A 17244-nucleotide genomic window follows, 5' to 3' on the forward strand; every position below is an offset into this window, starting at 1 on the left:
ACTATCCTCAATGATTCCAAGATCTCTTTCTTGAGTGGTAACAGCTAATTTTATATGTATAGCTGGGATTATGTTTTCCAATGTGTATTACTTTGCATTTATCAACATTGAATTTCATCTCCCATTTTGTTGCACAGTCACCCAGTTTTGTGAGATCCTTTTGTAGCTCTTCGCAGTCTGCCTGGGACTTCACTGTCTTGAGTAGTTTTGTATCATCTGCAAATTTTGCCACCTGACTGTTTACCCCTTTTTCCAGATCTTGTATGAATATGTTGAATTAGACCAGTCCCAGTACAGACCCCTGGGGGACACCACTATTTACAGCTCTCCATTCTGAAAACGGACCATTTATTCCTACCCTTGTTTCCTATCTTTTAACCAGTTACCCATCCATGAGAGGACCTTCCCTCTTATCCCATGACAGCTTACTTTGCTTAAAAGCCTTTGGTGAGGGACCATAAAGCTTTTGCCATCTGTTGGCTGCAACCAGAAGTGGGGTGTCATCCCTCTCATATGCCCGCACACTGTGGGGCTAACAAGGACATTCAATTTCTAGCCAGGAGAGGGCAGGCCAGGGTAAGCTCCAAACCTTAGCTATTCAGAACTTCATGGCAAGAATGGGGATAGAACTCAGGTCCTCCTGCTCCAAAAGCGCAGGCCCTAGCATGTGAGCTAAAGGAGAACCACACTGCAGTAGGTTTCTCATCCTACCTGTTCCACAGCCCCTAGAGGGCAATATTCTCTCCCATACAGCTCGGCTTTTACACCACCCTTTTGTATCAGGCCCTACATGTGCTTCAGCACTAACCTATCTCCTTCCCTATATTTCACTTATGAGCTTGATTAAGCAAGGGGACCATGCACAAGCCCATTTATTTCTGTGCATGCCTCACTTGGAGAGCAGCAGCCCAGATGTTGCTTCCTCTCTCCTCCCAGTTCATTCTGGGGACATTGCAAGGCAGTAGAATCTCTGTCTGGAGTTAGCGTCGCTGATCTAACTGTTCTTTGGGAAACACGGGTCCATCAAGGAGCGCATCCATGAGAGGAGAATTACTGTAATGTGTCTGTCGGCCACTTCACTTGAAGCGATCCATTTCCAAAACACATTTCCCCGCTCGCTGATGGGGAGATGCGGGAAGAAGCCACCTTAGCAGCCAAGACATAAGTGGACAGTCTCCATAACATCCCTCAAAAACAATTATCTCAACCTGCCAGGCAGATTCATTATTTCACACTCAGGCTCTTATCTTATCGCGGCTGACAGCTCAGTGTAAATGCTGCATACTCCAGCCTCATTTGGCTTTCCTGTTGGGTGATATTCTCCCAAGTATCACTGAGTTACAGCTCCTCAGAGGTGGAGTGGCAGGCATCGCCACCCCTCTAAGCCTTCTCTCTGCTCTGATCCTCAATGTAATGCAACAATGGGTTCCATCAGTTCTCTCACTGGTTGCTTTGGGAGACTTGGGGAGACTCAGGCTCAGAGTACCAGGCCTGTGTCACACCTTAAACTGATTTGGTGGCATCTGCTTGGTCCCTGGAGGATGCATGTCTAAATAAACACATCCCCACTCTTTGGCACAAGTGGCAGACTTGGCTCAGGAGAAACCCAGGACTGGACTAGCAAGAGATGCTGCAGCTGAGGTCACTGGCAGAGCTGTGCATGTCTAGTCCAGATAGCCAGAATCTGATTGGGGAGAAGGTAGGGCTCACAACTCCAATATGGGATTTCCTAACTACTGTTATTGCTGAAAAATAATAGGTGAGCAAATGTACCTGAGCAAATGAAGCAGCTCAGGTTTGCATCTAGCTCCCTGATACTCAAACAGGTTTAAGATAGAGACAATATTTTTTATTCCTAGGACAATCATAAGGCAGTGTAAATGAGAATGCCATATATCTAGAGTACCTGTCACCCCGGAAGAACTCAAGATGCTTTTGCAAACCCTGAGCCAAATCCTGCAGCCCTCATTGGTAAGAACCGTGGGCAAGATTCTCCCCTCCTTATTCACAGCGCATCGAGCCTTACTCTGTAAACCCACACTGAAATCAACAAGACATAAGATGCTACATAACACAAGTAAGGATAGCAGAAGCAGGCCTCGAATGAGGACACCGGGATAGGAGATTGTCTACCAGCGTAGGTCACAATTCATCCTCATTTGCTCCTTGCCCCAGGTTAGGGGTGGCCTATACCAGCAGATTTTTATTGCACCCATCAATGGCTGATCTGTGCCGGCCACTGAGAGTGGAGCCAAGGCTCAGCCTACACCCAGCTCTCTCTCACCCATGCGTTCTGGACAAGGAGTAAGGAAGCAGGCAGCCCTGAATTCAAGGTCTGAGCAGGAAATGTTGGATGGGAAGGGGAGGGAGTGGCTCTTATTCCCGTTTACGTTTTCACATGGGCATCGTAGTACAAATCATGATCAAGAGGGAGAGAGGGCGGCTGGTTCTGACCCTTGAGTTTAATGGGACCATTTGCCAAGTCAGGTGCTAAGAGGTACAGAACCTGGCCCATCATTTATAAAATGCCAGCTCCTTACAGAGTTGCTGGGAGGGTGGCAGCTGAATGAGGGTTCCCAGTAAGTGAGGACAAAAATGCAATCAAACCATTAGCAATCCGACCCTGCGAGACTGGCTGTGGTGTGATTGGGCCAGGCTGCTTTCTGGTTAGCAGCTGTAATTCTACGACTGTCTTTTTTGTGTGTGGACAGAATTCCAATCTCAGAAGTTTCACGAAGGATGAGGGGGAGCCTGGGCTTAGCATAGGGTGACCAGATGTCCCGATTTTATAGGGACAGTCCCGATTTTGGGGTCTTTTTCTTATATAGGCTCCTATTAACCCCCACCCCCGTTCCGATTATTCACATTTGCTGTCTGGTCTCCCTAGCTTGGCAGAACACCCAGGGCCCGGGCAGCACGGAGCTGCTATTAGAAGCTGAGGATGTGCCATGCTTCCCAGGATCAGACTCATAACTTCCAGCTGACTTCAGCTTCAGTGTAGGAGTTTTACAACTTTTCATTTTCTCTTATGCAACGGATTTTTCCCTGGCCTCCTGCCAGCCCAGAACGTTAAGAGCCCAGCATTCTCAGAGCGCAGAAGATGGGGTTACACTGCCTTTGTCGAGCACAGAGACTCCTCCCATGTATTCCTGCATGCACGGCCCCTGCATTTCCCGGCTCTTCTCTTCTCACTGACAGGTGGGAACACTAGATGCTAGAAGCCTTGATGTCAGCAGCCCGGATTGTTTTCTAATCCTGGAAGGAGTGAGAAGGCCTGAATTCCCCCACCCCCGAAAGTCATACTTGAACCGTGAAAGGGGAAGGTTTGGTTAGGGGAAGTCTTGCTGATGGTATGTCTGGCTGTGTTGAGCACACGCCAAGGAAGGCACGGACACTGTCATACTAGCGGACATGTTTAGAAGCAGTTCATGGGCCTCTTACTAGTCAAAGATAGAAGGCCACTTATTTATATTGATACTTTCACGAGATCGGGATCCCTTTATAAGCTCAGTGCAGAAGGTCAGTATTTTTTCTCGACGCACACATACCCCCATTTCAGCTCCATCTCGGCCGCGCAACAATGCCTGTCTGAACTATAAATCAATCGCGGGAATTGGGTCAGTTATTTGTCCTTCTGCAGCAGGGGTGGCCAACCAGAGTCTGAGAAGGAGCCAGAATTTACCAATGTACATTGCCAAAGAGCCACAGTAATACGTCAGCTCCCCCCGTGCTCCCAGCACCTCCCACCCACCAGCAGCCCTGCCAATCAGCGCCTCCCCTTCCCTCCCCATCAGCTGTTCCATGGCATGCAGGAGACTCTGGGGGAGAGGGGGAGGAGCGAGGGCACGGCAGGCTCTGGGGAGGGGGCGGCAAGGGATGGAGTGGGGGCAGGGCCTGTGGCAGAGTCAGGGGTTGAGCAGCGAGCACCCCCCAGCACACTGGAAAGTTGGCGCCTGTAACTCCAGCCCCGGAGTCGGTGCCTAGACAAGGAGCCGCATATTAACTTCTGAAGAGCCGCATGTGGCTCCGGAGCCCCAGGTTGGCCGCCCCTGTTCTGCGGCATCAGTGCTCTTCAAGCCCTTTACAAACATTTGTTAAGCACCCTGGCACCCCTGTGAAGAAGGTGGTATTATATCCTCTGTCAGCAGTACTCCACTCAGAGAACTAGACAGCTAATCGGGCAGTGGTGTCCCTTTAAGGACTTCTGCACCTTGATTGTGTCACTGCAAAGCCGCATCATGACACATTTCCACGGTTATGTACTCTCTGCCTGCACTCGGTTGCTTAGAGGCAAGGGAAAAGCAATTCTCATACCTTCCATCTCCTCTCTTACTGGCTGCTTGGAAGGAATGCCAGGCACTGAACCCATTCTGATTCAGCACTTCGCTGCTCTTTGCTCTGCCTCGTGTGCCTCAGGCAAAACGAGAAGAGCTCTGAGCAGCCTGGGGGAGTGTATGAGAAGCACATGTGGAGCCCCCAGCCCTGTGTGTGAGGTAACACTGATGTACTCAGATGGGGAAACAAAGACAGAGGCGGTTACTTGCCCAAACCTGAGGCCAAGCCAGGGCTAGAACCCAAGCACCCAGTTCTATGCACAGACACCACAATTTCTGGGGCAGCCTCGCACTGCAGATTAATGCGCACGGGTGTTTACGTTCGTGACTGTCCGAGTTGCATGTTTGTAGGGTCTCCCTTTTCTCCATTTCAGAGATCATAGTATCATAGAATATCAGGGTTGGAAGGGACCTCAGGAGGTTATCTAGTCCAACCCCCTGCTCAATGCAGGACCAATCCCCAATTTTTTTTGCCCCAGATCCCTAAATGGCCCCCTCAAGGATTGAACTCACAACCCTGGGTTTATGGTTGGTTTATAAATAGTTATCAACTGTGGGCCTGGCAAACTCACCATGGGACCTGACGGCTGAACTGGGCTCTTTTCACCTCATGCATCAGCATTATTAATAAACGCCTCTGTGTACACTGCTATACCCCAGGGATATCTGTCTCCAGTGGGTTTGTAAACAAGATAGTAGATGATGCCCAGGGAGTAGATTCCAGCTCACTCTCAGAGGTAGCTAGAGGAAGAAGTGAAGCTTTTTGTCGCTGACATCAGCTAGAGACAGACAGACAGAGGAGGAACAGACCTTAGATGAACATAATAGTCTCTTCTGGCCTTAAAACCGATGAATCTTTTGTGCAAGGTCATACCATTTGTCACAGCAGAGCTGTCCGGTAAAGGTTCACTGGCATGGGTAAAGCCTTTCACATCTGCCGGGCTTACAGTAAGAGAGAAGACAACATGCACAATGTCCAAGGGTTGCCTCGGAGACAGCAATAAGCAACTTGCTGCCAGATGACTGAGTCTCATATTGCAGCCAGCTCCTGCTAAAAATGTGATCTCAATTGTGTGCACACCATTATCGGACATTCCTGCAGGAAAGTCTGACTCTGATTCACCCAGCCGTGGTTCTGCTTTATGAAGCTGTTTAGTCATGTTCATTGGCTTTGTCTCCCAACACCTGGGCTGTGATTCCCTGCCCCAACAAACTCGCTCGTTCACTCATCCAGTCCCACACCAGTTACAGTAAGACTGAGGACAATGCAAGTGAGGGATGGAAAAGACCTACTAGAACATCTGCTCCACCCCAGGTGGTGAATGCAAGATTGTTCCCTATGTTTTATTCCCCAGTCTGACTTAGAGGTTCCACCACTCATCTTGGGAGACCGTTCCATAGTTGCACAAAACTGACCATTAGGAAACATGCCCTGACATTCTGCCTGATTCCATCCCATTACTCCTGATTCCGTCCTCTTGTCCCGGCCTAAGCAATTTCTCACCCTTCTTGGCATTTGGCTCTTGGAAATACTTAAATGGGTCTCCTGTTTCATCCTTTGTCCAGCCAACCTATACGTATTATCACTAAGGCTAAGATTTTTGTCATGGATATTTTTAGTAAAAGTCATGGACAGGGCATGGGCAATAATGAAAATTTCATGGAAGCCCATGACCTGTCTCTGAATTTTACTAAAAATATCCCTGACAAAATGGGGACTAAGTCTGGGCAGCTGCGTGTGGGCTGGGAGCTCCAGGGGCCCCCACCACCTGTGTGGGCTCGAAGCTCCAGGGTCCCGCTCCGCTGGTGGCTCTGAGCTGCGGCGGTCCCCCCTGCCACCCACGGCAGCCTGGAGCTGTGGAGATTCCTCCTGCCACCAACAGCCGCCAGGAGCTCTGCAGTTCCCCAGTCGCCTGGGGCGGCCAGGAGCAGTGGGGGTCCCCCCTGCCGCTAGGGCGGCTGGAAGCTGCAAGGGTTCCCCTGCCACCCATGGCAGCAGGGAGCTATGGGGGTCCCCATGCCACCCACAGCGGCCTGGAGCTGTGGGGGTTCCCCCTGCCACCAGCAGCCACCATGAGCTCTGGGGTTCCCCCCATCGCACAGGGCAGCCAGGGAGAGCGGGGGTCCCCCCTGCCACCTGCAGTGGCTGGGAGCTGTGTGGGGCTCCCGGCACCCGGGGCAGCAGGGGTATCTTGCAGCTCCCTGGTGCTGGTGCTGGCTGAAGTCACGGAGGTCTTTGGAAGTCACGGATTCTGTGACTTCCATGACTAAATCACAGCCTTAATTATTACTAGCTTTCACTGTTTTCACTTACTCTTCCACTGGCTCCTCTTTGGCCAAATTGTGCTACATTTCCTAAAATTACACTACCGTTTTTCGTTACACAAATAAAACAAAGCAAATGTTGAAAAGAATTAATTATAGAATCACAGAACCACAGGGTGAGGAGGGACCGCAAGGGTCATCTAGTCTAACCCCCTGCCAAGATGCAGGATTTGTGGTCTACTCTAAACCATCCCAGGCAGAGGGCTCTCCAGAATGAATACAAGATTAGGTCCTGGGAAGCGGCTTTACCCTGTAGTGACTGATCCATTTAGCAGGTTGTATTTTACACTAAAGTAGATAGAGTCACCCTGTCAGGTAAGTGGCAAGGGCAGCACAGACAGGATTAACTCCCCCTCCCCCAAACAGAAAAATCAATAGCTTCTCAGGTAATACAGGAAGAAGAAGAAGCGGGAAAGGAAACACCTACTTCCTGATGGGGATGTTTAAGCAGAGGCAAAGCCTAAATAAAACAGCTGTCAAACTGGATCAGACCAACAGTCCATCTCATTCAATATTCTGACCTCAACAGTGGCCAACAGCAGATACTTCAGGGGAATGTGGAAGAAATCCTGCAATAGTCCGTGATGGAATAACCGGCTCACAGAGAAATTTTCTTCCTGATCTTCAGCTATTAGAAATTGGCTTATGTCCTGAAGTGGGTGGCCTTCCAAACCTCGGGATTTTTAAGCCCTAACTGCAACAAATGTGGATATTCTTGTTATCCATATATAGTGATCAATCCTTCATTGAACCCTGCTAGTCTTGGCCCCAGTGATATCTTACAGCATCAAGATCCACAGGTTAAGTGTGCTTTGTGTGAAAACACTGGGATTGACTGAAAGGGGCAGAGGTGGCAGCTACCAGGTAGCTGAAATCGTAAGGCCCAGCTACCTAGGAGCAATGGCCGAGAGTTCACCTCTGTTACCCAGAGGAGACAGACTAGGTTACGGAAAGGCTCTGAGACAGCCTCAGGGATAGGGGTAGAACTGCAAGTGCTCCCAGGTATTCAGAAGACCGTAACGTTCTCTACCGTTCTATCAGTTTAATTAATAAGCATCCTGCCTGTTTATAATTTACTGCCAACTCGTTCAAGTAATCACTCATCAGCCAACCCCAGCTGCTCAGCTAAGGGATGGGACAGCTACACTGCTTCTGCTCTGGCCAGCCCTATTTCATGGATAAAAGTTTTGACTCTGTCACGCTACTGCCTTTTAGCAACATTAAATTCAAATCATCAGCAACAAGACAGTGTAGAACAGACTTGTACCTGGGCAAACGGGGTGCAACACTTGGTGCGGTTTCCACTGGACTGGAGGGATGGATAAGAGGTCAGAAAATATCATAATGCCAGTCTAGAATTCCATGGTACGCCCACACCTTGGATATTGCTTGCAGTTCTGGTCGCCTCATCTCAAAAATGTTATTTTAGACTTGGAAAAGGTACAGAGAAGGGCAACAAAAATGATTAAGGGTAAGGAACAGCTTCCATATGAGGAGAGATTAAAAAGACTCAGCTTGGAAAGAGATGACTAATAGAGGATATGATAGAGGTCTGTAAAACCATGACTAGTGTGGAGCAAGTGAATAAGGAAGTGTTATTTGCTCTTTTACATAACAGAAGTTGAAATGAAATTAATAGGTAGCAGGTTGAAAACAAACAATGAAATTAATAGGTAGCAGGTTGTAAACAAACAAAAGGAAGTATTTCTTCACACAAAGCATAGACAATCTGGGGAACATGTTGCCAGGGTGGTTGTGAAGGCCAAAACTATAACAGGGTTCAAAAAAGAACGAGACAAGTTCCTGGAGGATAGGTCCATCAATGGCTATTAGCCAACATAGGGACACAGCCCCATGCTCTGGGTGTCCCCAGCTTCTCACTGCCAGAAGCTGGGAGTAGGCGACAGCGAGATGGATCATTCGATGATTGCCTGCTCTGTTCATTCCTACTGAAGCGCTTGGCATTGGTCACTGTCAGAAGACAGGACACTGGGCTAGATGGACCATTGGTCTGACCTGGTATGGCTGTTCTTACGTTCACTTGACTGGCATGAAAAGGGTAAATCACAAATGTAAGATTGACACCTAGAGAGTAAGATGATAGAAGGTCTCACGTAACTAATTCTCAGCAAAATGCTATATTTTGTATTCCTCGTCGTTCCAGGAGATGGAGTTAAGAAATGGAACGGTTAGGTCGAACATTAGGAAAAACTTTCCTAATGGTGAGAGGTCTGCCAGGCTGTGGAACAGTCCCCAAAGGGAAATGATGGAAGCCCCATTGCTTAAATCACTGAAAACTGGACAAAATACAGGAAAATATAGTGTAGGGAACAAATCTGCCCCAGGAGGAGGTGGATGAACCAGATGACCTCATAGATCTTTTCCATCTCTAATTTCTGTGATTCTAGGAATTCCCAAAGGGAAGAAAAAAGTGGTTTACAGACCATGAACAGCTGAGAGCAGAAATCTCAGACTGCTTAGTGGGTACTATGACCAGTGGTGCCTGGGGCAGCCCTCACTGGAAATGCCAAGGTCAGGACAGGCTGCACAAGGGAGAGTAGATACTCCCAAGACTGGTGGGTAACACTGAAGTTAAACTCCCCAACCAGTCACAAACTGTGCTTCTGATCCCCCACACTGGTTACCAAGAAGCAAAAAAGAAATCACACAGTCCCCACTTTATTGTGTTCCAGCTCTCTGGTTCCCAATCAGCACCTAGGTCCAGTACAGTGAGAAGTTATTTAAAAAACTCTGCTCACATATACAAAATGTTCTTCTGACCCCAAAGGGTCAGCCACATTACCAGATCAGTATAGGTCTGGCTTTTACCCAAAATACCATGCTGCCAGCCAATCCTTTAGTATCTAAAACTAAAGGTTTATTATAAAGAAAGAAGAAAGAAGAGAGATGTTAAACGGTAAAAGAGTCAGACATATACAAAGACTTCAAAGTCCACATATCAGGTTCCTAGCAGTAGTGGTGAGTTTGCTGGTTTAAAAGTCCCTCTGGATCACATCCACAGCTTGGATGGGTCATTCAGTCCTTTATTCAGAGCTTCTGTTTGTATCTAAGTTCCTCCAGAGGTAAGAAACAGGATTGAAGACAAAATGGAGAAGATGCAGCTGCCTTTTATAGTCTTTTGCCATGTGGCCTGTGCTTCGTTTGTTTCCAACACAAACTGCCCAGCACATGGCTTGGAGGCCTTAGAGTTCTGTCCATAGGCATGCCCCTGCATGCTTTGCTGAGTCACAAAGTGTATCTGCCTTCTCTCAGTGGGTCAATTGTATAGCTGTTGGTCCTTAATGGCTAGGCAGTGCTAATGCCAAACTCTCTGGGGGTGTCACCCAGAAGCATAGGCCAAATTTGAAATACAGACATACATATCTATAACCCAAAATACAAAGGTGATACACATATAAATGAGATGATCAGATCTGGCAAATTATTAACATTTTTTCAGATATCTTACACGGCATATCTGGCATAACTCATTGCAATTTTACAGTATTGATATTCATATCCACAGGTGTCCCCCAGATTCCATACAGCATCACCAGTACTGTAATGTTGGATGGGTTGGGAGGAGTTGTAACAATGACAAGGTGATCACGCTTTGCTGTACTTCCAGCATATTTCAAATTCTCGCCCAACATTTCAAAGCACTTTACAGAAACCAGCCAATCCCAAGTGAAACTGCACCAGTGAGCTATTGCATAAGGCTTGATGTGCCCTCTCTGGGTGCTGAGAAACCATGGACAAGAACGAGAAGAAAGAGTTATTCAGCCAGCCATCCTCTACTCCCAGTTAACTGGCAGCTGCCACACAGGGTACTCACACACACACACAAAAAAGGCCCTTAGAGCTAGGCTGTCAAACACAGCCCATCAAGGAGAACAACAACATAGCACATGGGTGGGACAGAGTCTTGTGTATAGGCAAGTGGGATCAATCATCAGAAGACACTGGTCCACAGGCAACTGGTGTTCACTGCAGACTTCTTCAGTCCCACCGGTGAAGCATCTTTCAGGCTTACAGAAGGGATTGCTTCCAGGTGCAGTCCAGGCAAGGTGTTCAAGCATTTTCAGAGGATTTTTTTGACTAAATGCAAAAGTTAAGTACCTCACCTGGATGCTTCATTTCCATCTGTGTCCAGTTTTTTGGTGTAAATTCCACCATGATCTGATTTGTGGATAGCATCTTGGTTGGAAACATAGCAAACACCCAAGGAAGGATATTAAAAAAAAAAAAAAAGGCCTTGGAGAGATCAGAGCAGTGGGAACTGGTGGAGGTTAGGGGAGAGTCATAAATCATCATGGGTAACAAAGAAAACAACAGGGAGATGTACTCAATTAGCTGCACTGGCTTGTTAAAGGGAGTTTACTTTCATGTGTCTCTAACACTGTCCTCATAGGGCGCGTTCATACACCCAAGAACCGTAGTTGCCACGGAGACACCGTGCACCGTCCGAGGCACCGTCCGAGACCAGGCAGAAAAGGACGGGGAAAGGAAGCATTATCCCCATTTCCCATATGGGAAACTGAGCCACAGAAAGACGACATGACTTGACATTCAGCATGGCTTACGCCACGCAAACATCTTTGACCATGTGCCACGGACAACTCCCTAGGCAAGATTCTGTTACTGTTGGATACAAGGACCAAAGCCTCTATCATAAGTGAAGACAGACACTTGTCAGAAGAACTGTAAGTGTTAAGCAACCCCACAGCTCTTCTGACAGGGTATAGCAGATCCCAAATCTACAAGAGAGATGTCCACTGTCCTGGCTTGTCACAAGTCCATCATTTTGCTGGCTTTTAACTTGTAACTTCCATGAGCACAAATATCCACAGTGGTAACCTATTTCACTCCTTGAATCTACAATTAATAAAGGATATTTCAACATAATACTAACTTATTTCCTGTGACATCCACATGCTATCACTGAGGCCATCAGTTTAGCAGAATCCGAGAAAGGATTGGACATGAGAACATCCCCAGCTACCTTAGCTAGAATAACAATTTTTAAAGAAAATATCCTTATGCTCCAGGGAATGAGGCAACTACTCATCGCTGGGGGGTCAGGAAGAAACTTCCCTGAGGGACAGGTTATTCCATAATTGTACATTATGGGGTTCCTTGTACTTTCCTCTGGAATACCTGGTGCTGGCCACTGTCAGCGACAAGATAGTAGGCTACATGGACAATTAGTCTCATCCAGAATAACAATTCAGGGCAGGCATAACAGCCATCTACAAGATGCCTCCATGATTATCCTCCTTTTCCTGGATTCATCCACCATTATTGGGCGCACTCCTCAAGTGAACGTCAAGTAGGCAGCTGAGTTGAGAGTTACAGTAAAGACATCCACCACAGCCCTCTGCGTCTGCCTGGTTATTCATAACAAGGGCACTGCCCCCATACAAGAACTCTGGCCCCAATCACTTTTCCGTAATATGACAGGCACTTTGCGAAGAAGTCAGAGGTTCTGTTATCATTGTAGCATCAGCAGACAGACAACCTACTCATTAAAACAAGGTATTGGCGGGGTGATGAATTCCGATTTCAGGATAATGATAGTCTCAGTGAGGTAAAACAGGCTTGTGGCTGTTCAGACCGTGTCTTAGTCTTACAAAATTGCCCCAGGCAAAACATGGTAAAAATAGGACACTATGTTGAGCTGAGGGACAGACAGCAGCAAGGTGAAGCAAAAGCTTTTGCTATGTTTCCATCAGTTTGCTATGTTTGCTATGTTTCCATCAGTAACAGAGGACCTTCCTGTTCATCTGAGCCTACCATAGACTCATGTCCCCATTTGCTTCCTCTGTGCTTATACCACCAACTCCCATTCTCCCCACTCACACAGTAAAACCCTATTTATCTGAAAGTTCTGTGATCTGAGATGGTATCACGTCCCCCCCGATCACAAACACCCCCTCATGAACAATTGACATTAAACACTTCTGGTCAACCCATGCATCTGAATTAATTTCATTCCTCCACTTCCTTTCTCTACCTCTGTTCTATTCAAATACTTTACATTTTGCTCCATTTGTGACCACAACGTTAAATAATTTTTAAGGGATAACCAGGAACACAGCTCAAAAACATTGTTGCCAAGTGAATAATTGCTAACAAATAATGTATTATGCCAAATTGTACATGTTTTTCTTTTCATTAGCAGATGGTGATATTCCTGACTCTGAAGTTATTCACAAAAGTTTCCCTCTGTGTCAATAACCATCTGTCACAGCCTGGCCCAGTCCCATTCTCTGGACAGACACTAGTCTTGGTTTGGATCCAACCACTGGATCCCACATGCTTCCAAGCCCCTGGCTCTGGGTAACAACTGATCGCCCTTTCTAGCTCTGGGTCCCTCAAATGCATGGTCAGGTGCAGATGCTGTTTCTGACACCCTTTTTGGGGAGTGGGACCCTGCAGCCTGGATGCCGAGACCCTGAAACCAGTGCCTCAGTCCTTCCAAGTCCCCCAGTTGCTTAAACACGTTTCCCCTTAGTCTGTCTGGCTGTGAGAGCTCTCGTTTCCTAGTTACAATGTGGTAGTAAATGAAGGAAACACAGGCCTAGCAAAGGAACTTCTCACACATATGTGCACACGCACACACATTGTACTCTTAAAGAAGCACAAGAGAATCACACGTCTATGGACACACAACAAACTCTTGAATACACTCTTCCTTAGGGTCCTCGCAAAGTCAATGGCCCCGCTGGTAGCAAACCCATTGCAGATTAGTTGGTGGCCCCCTGATTTCTCTGTCACAGCTTCCCAGACACAGTCTCTCCACTAAGTGTGACGTTCCTACAACAAAATCCACGCTCAAAGGTGACATTCAAAATGGAGTTTGAAATATGTGGCATTTGCAAAACCAAAATGGATTCCATCAACGGACATAGACTTATCCCCCAAACTGTCAAGCAATTGTTTACAATACTTGATATTCAAGCTTCATGTGGCATTGGTTAGTTATATAGGTCACATGGTGTGGGTTTTGTTTGCTGGTTGGAAAACTCAGAACTAAAGCTGTGAATAGTGCAGCAAAATATATAATTAGAATTTTGCATTTATAGAATGGAGGATTCAAGCATAAAACTCACTTTCTTATTAATTTGTATTGCCATAGTGCCCCCCAGAGTCCCAGTCATGGCCTGGGACTTCATTGTGTTAGGCGCTGTACAAACACAGAACAAAGAGAAGGTCCCTGTTTTCAAAAGCTTACAATTTATGTATAAGACAAGAGACAACAGACAGATAGGAGAGCACAAAGAAACAATACTGGCTAGCAGGACTGGCAGTGGTCTCAGCACACCTGCTGCCTAACCAGTCACAAAACAGGATTCACACTAGGAATTCCCCTCGCATATTCCCAGGAAATGAACATCAAAAGCTCGCGAATGCAGCTGAATCTAAATTAGTTTTAGAACACAAATGAATGTCCACAAAACAGATTTTCCCCACTATTCGCCTGGCTCTAGCTGTTTCCTTAATTATATGAAGCACTTTTGCTAACATGCCCTGAACTTCAACTCCTAACTGTTTCGATGCCTTTGGGCATATAGAGCCCAACTTTCAAATGTAGGCAACGCAATAGGAAGTTCAAATTTTACGTTTGGGTGCTCACATTTTCATTTACCCATTCTATGGCTTTGTGGTGGCATCTACATGATCTTAAAATCTAAAGGGTGGATTTGGACACCCTATTAAGGCATACATTTGAAAACGGAGCCCCAGCATATATTCCTCAAAAGGGCATCCTCTCTGTGACCTGGAGGTGCATCCTAGGTCCTATGTGTTCCACAGGGAAGACATGGCATATGTACCTAGGCAGGTATTCAGGGGTGGCAGAGCCTTTCCAAAAGTGGGGGGGCCAGAGGCCCTCCCATGGCCCCGCCCTGCCCCTTCCGCCTGAGGCCCCAGACAAGCCAGAAGCGAGAGCAGGCTGGGAGCCATGGACCATCCACCTGCCAGAGATAGGGGTGGGGGTGTGTGTGTCTGAGAGCAGCCCCTGGCCTGTGTCTCCACCTTGCGGACCCCCCACCCCCAGGGCAGGTGGAGGTTTTGCAGCTCTTTACAGCTGCCCACATGGCTCTCCCCGCCCCAGCTCCAACTGAGGGACAGGACCTCAGAACTGCAGCCCAGCCAGGACATTGTGGGGAGCCACAATGCAGACCCTCCACCTGCCCTGGGCGGGGGGCACGGGGAGCGGAGACATGAGCTGGGGGCTGCTCTCGGCCCCCGCCCCTATCCCAGGCAGGGGGAGGATCCGTAGCACGGCGCCCCATGCTGCCCGGGCTCCCCAGATGGGCTCCTGCTGCCAACCTGGCTGGGTGGGAGATGGGAAGGGAGGGAGGCCTGTGGTGAAAAGTGGACAGGCCAGGCCCTTCCACTTTCAAAAAGTGGGAGGACCATGGGCCCCCTGGGCCCTCTGGTTCCGGCACCCCTGCAGGTATGCCATATCCAGAATAGTGTCCATGACCGATTAAGAGAAATCACATCGTATGACACTGAGGCCCATTAGTGGTTCACTGCTCTGCATGAGCCACTCTTCTGAGGCCTGACATAGTCACTACACCTAGCACACTGTTGTCATGCATACATACCCAAATGGTGGCATGTAATATATCATTGGAAAACTCATAACTCTCTGACCATTAGTATTCTTGTGTGATGTATGTATGGGGTGTGTCCAAAGAGTTATGGATATGTGCCAGAAGTATGTTTTTAAAATTTGGTTTGGAAAGCAATTCATAAGCAAAGTCTGTCTCAGCTAAAGACGTGTATTTGCTTGTCTGATCAACCTGGTTTTTTGAACGGAAACAATGGAAGTCTGTGATTGGGTGTCCACCCCACACTTTCCCTGAAAAAAGGGTAAATGAAGACAAAGAAGGCAGCTAATTAACCCAACAGGCCACAGCTGAGAGGAACCAGGTGGCTAAGTAATCCCCAGATTGAATGAAGAAGCCCATTTGAGGATGAATCAGCTGGGCTGGGACTATCAAGGCAGGAAATGGGAAGCAGAGAGGGCTGCTAGGAAAGTCTGCTGTCACGCCCTAGGAGAAGGGAGGTGAATTTGGGCTGGTAAAGCCCAGGGGCAGCCAGGAAGGTAGGAAAGGGCTCAGGCAAAGGCAGTAAGGCCTAGAAGAGAACAGACCTTGCCTGCTTTTTAGAGTGTCCCTGAAGCAGAACCCCGGGGTAGAGAGTGGGCCCAGGTTTCCCTGCCAGCCACTGAGGGAGAGGCACCACTCCCAGTGAATGGGAAGACTGCCTAGGACTGCTGAAGGGCAACTTTGATACCCCAGAAAGGGACAATGCAGATAGTGACCTGGCCAGAGGGCTGAGTCATGACAAGGCAACAGCAGCTTGTGGAGTTAGAGAGGGGCTAGAGAGACAGAGTGCAACCGTGGGACGGGGTGTTGACCTTGTGAGCTATCCCCCAGAACAACCGGGAGGAGGCGCCATCCTAGCGGTGAGTAGAGCACCCCGTCACAAGGTACATTTATATAAAAGGTAAACAAAGCCATCAACCTACAGTGGGGCAGCTAGCCTCTTAACTATAGAAACAAGGGGTCTGAACCACAAATGATAGATAAATGAATTAACTGACTGTATACAATACTGTATTATAAGTGTATTGAGTATGCCTTTTCTGAAAACTAATGACACACTGGTGATTGATTATCATTGTGAAAGGTACGTATAACACTATATGAAGATTTATGGCCATTCACTGGTATGATGCTTTAAAGTCTGTGATTAAAAGGTCTACAAACCAGACATGCCAGTAGGAGTTGAAAAACAGGTTTTCTCCTAACAAAGAAAAGAGGCCAACACCTCAAATCAAGTGTGGCCAAATTTAATGGGCTATTCATTTGTATTGGTGGTTGCAGGGAGAGATCATTGGCATGGTAAAAATCACCAGTGGGGGAGAGGACACCCTGGAATCTACCCTTGACAGCCAGGTGTCCACAGCCAGCAGGGAAAAGGAACTTTATCGGGGTTTACTTTTCAAAGAATACATTTCAAAGGCATATTGCACTATAAAAAGAAAGGAGAGAGACCCCCGCCCCCATAGGTATCCATCACTTGGGGGTGGGGGTTCAAGAGGCCAGACCTCTTGAAATCACAGAATATGGGCCCTTCATGCAAGGGGGAGGAAGTCTCTGGGCCCAGAATACAGGTGAGAAAGATTGTAACTTGCTGAAGTTAAGTTTTAGTTTAGAAGTCTGTTTTTGTTTGTAACCATTTCTGTCTTGGCCCCTGATACTTGGTATCACTTAAAGCTAGGACTTTTTGTTTAATAAACTTGTTTTGCTTTTGAGCAGTGCTGTGCTAGAAATGAAAGTGTTTGTCAAGCCCAGTTAAATGAATGAGGAGCAGTGTACTGACTCTTTAAAGGAGCAACAAATGTAAGGTTCTGAGTATGCTACAGTCAGCAGGACTTGACACTACAGTGCAGACAATTTAGGAGAAATTTGGGACTGGAGGAGTGTATGGGGTCTCTGCAAAAGGTAACCGGGCTGTAGAACCCAGACTGTGACTTGCATGCTTGTAGGTTGGCTGTTGGTGTCCG

The 17244-nt window shown here is 47.5% G+C and overlaps 1 protein-coding gene across 3 annotated transcripts in view; it reads right to left on the bottom strand.

Moving 5' to 3' along the window:
- Positions 1–17244, bottom strand: part of ZBTB44 (zinc finger and BTB domain containing 44) — a 149736-nt gene that overhangs the window by 48737 nt on the left and 83755 nt on the right. Inside the window, exon 8 of one of the 3 annotated variants that reach the window (XR_013348586.1) lies at positions 10023–10043. The exons of the other annotated variants lie outside the window; for them this stretch is intronic. The gene's annotated coding sequence lies outside the window, so the exon portion shown is untranslated. Of the gene's footprint in view, positions 1–10022; positions 10044–17244 lie in introns of those variants that run through there. 3 annotated transcript variants of the gene reach the window in all.

This window comes from Eretmochelys imbricata, chromosome 22, assembly GCF_965152235.1.
Source record: "Eretmochelys imbricata isolate rEreImb1 chromosome 22, rEreImb1.hap1, whole genome shotgun sequence".
Classification (NCBI taxonomy): domain Eukaryota; kingdom Metazoa; phylum Chordata; order Testudines; family Cheloniidae; genus Eretmochelys; species Eretmochelys imbricata.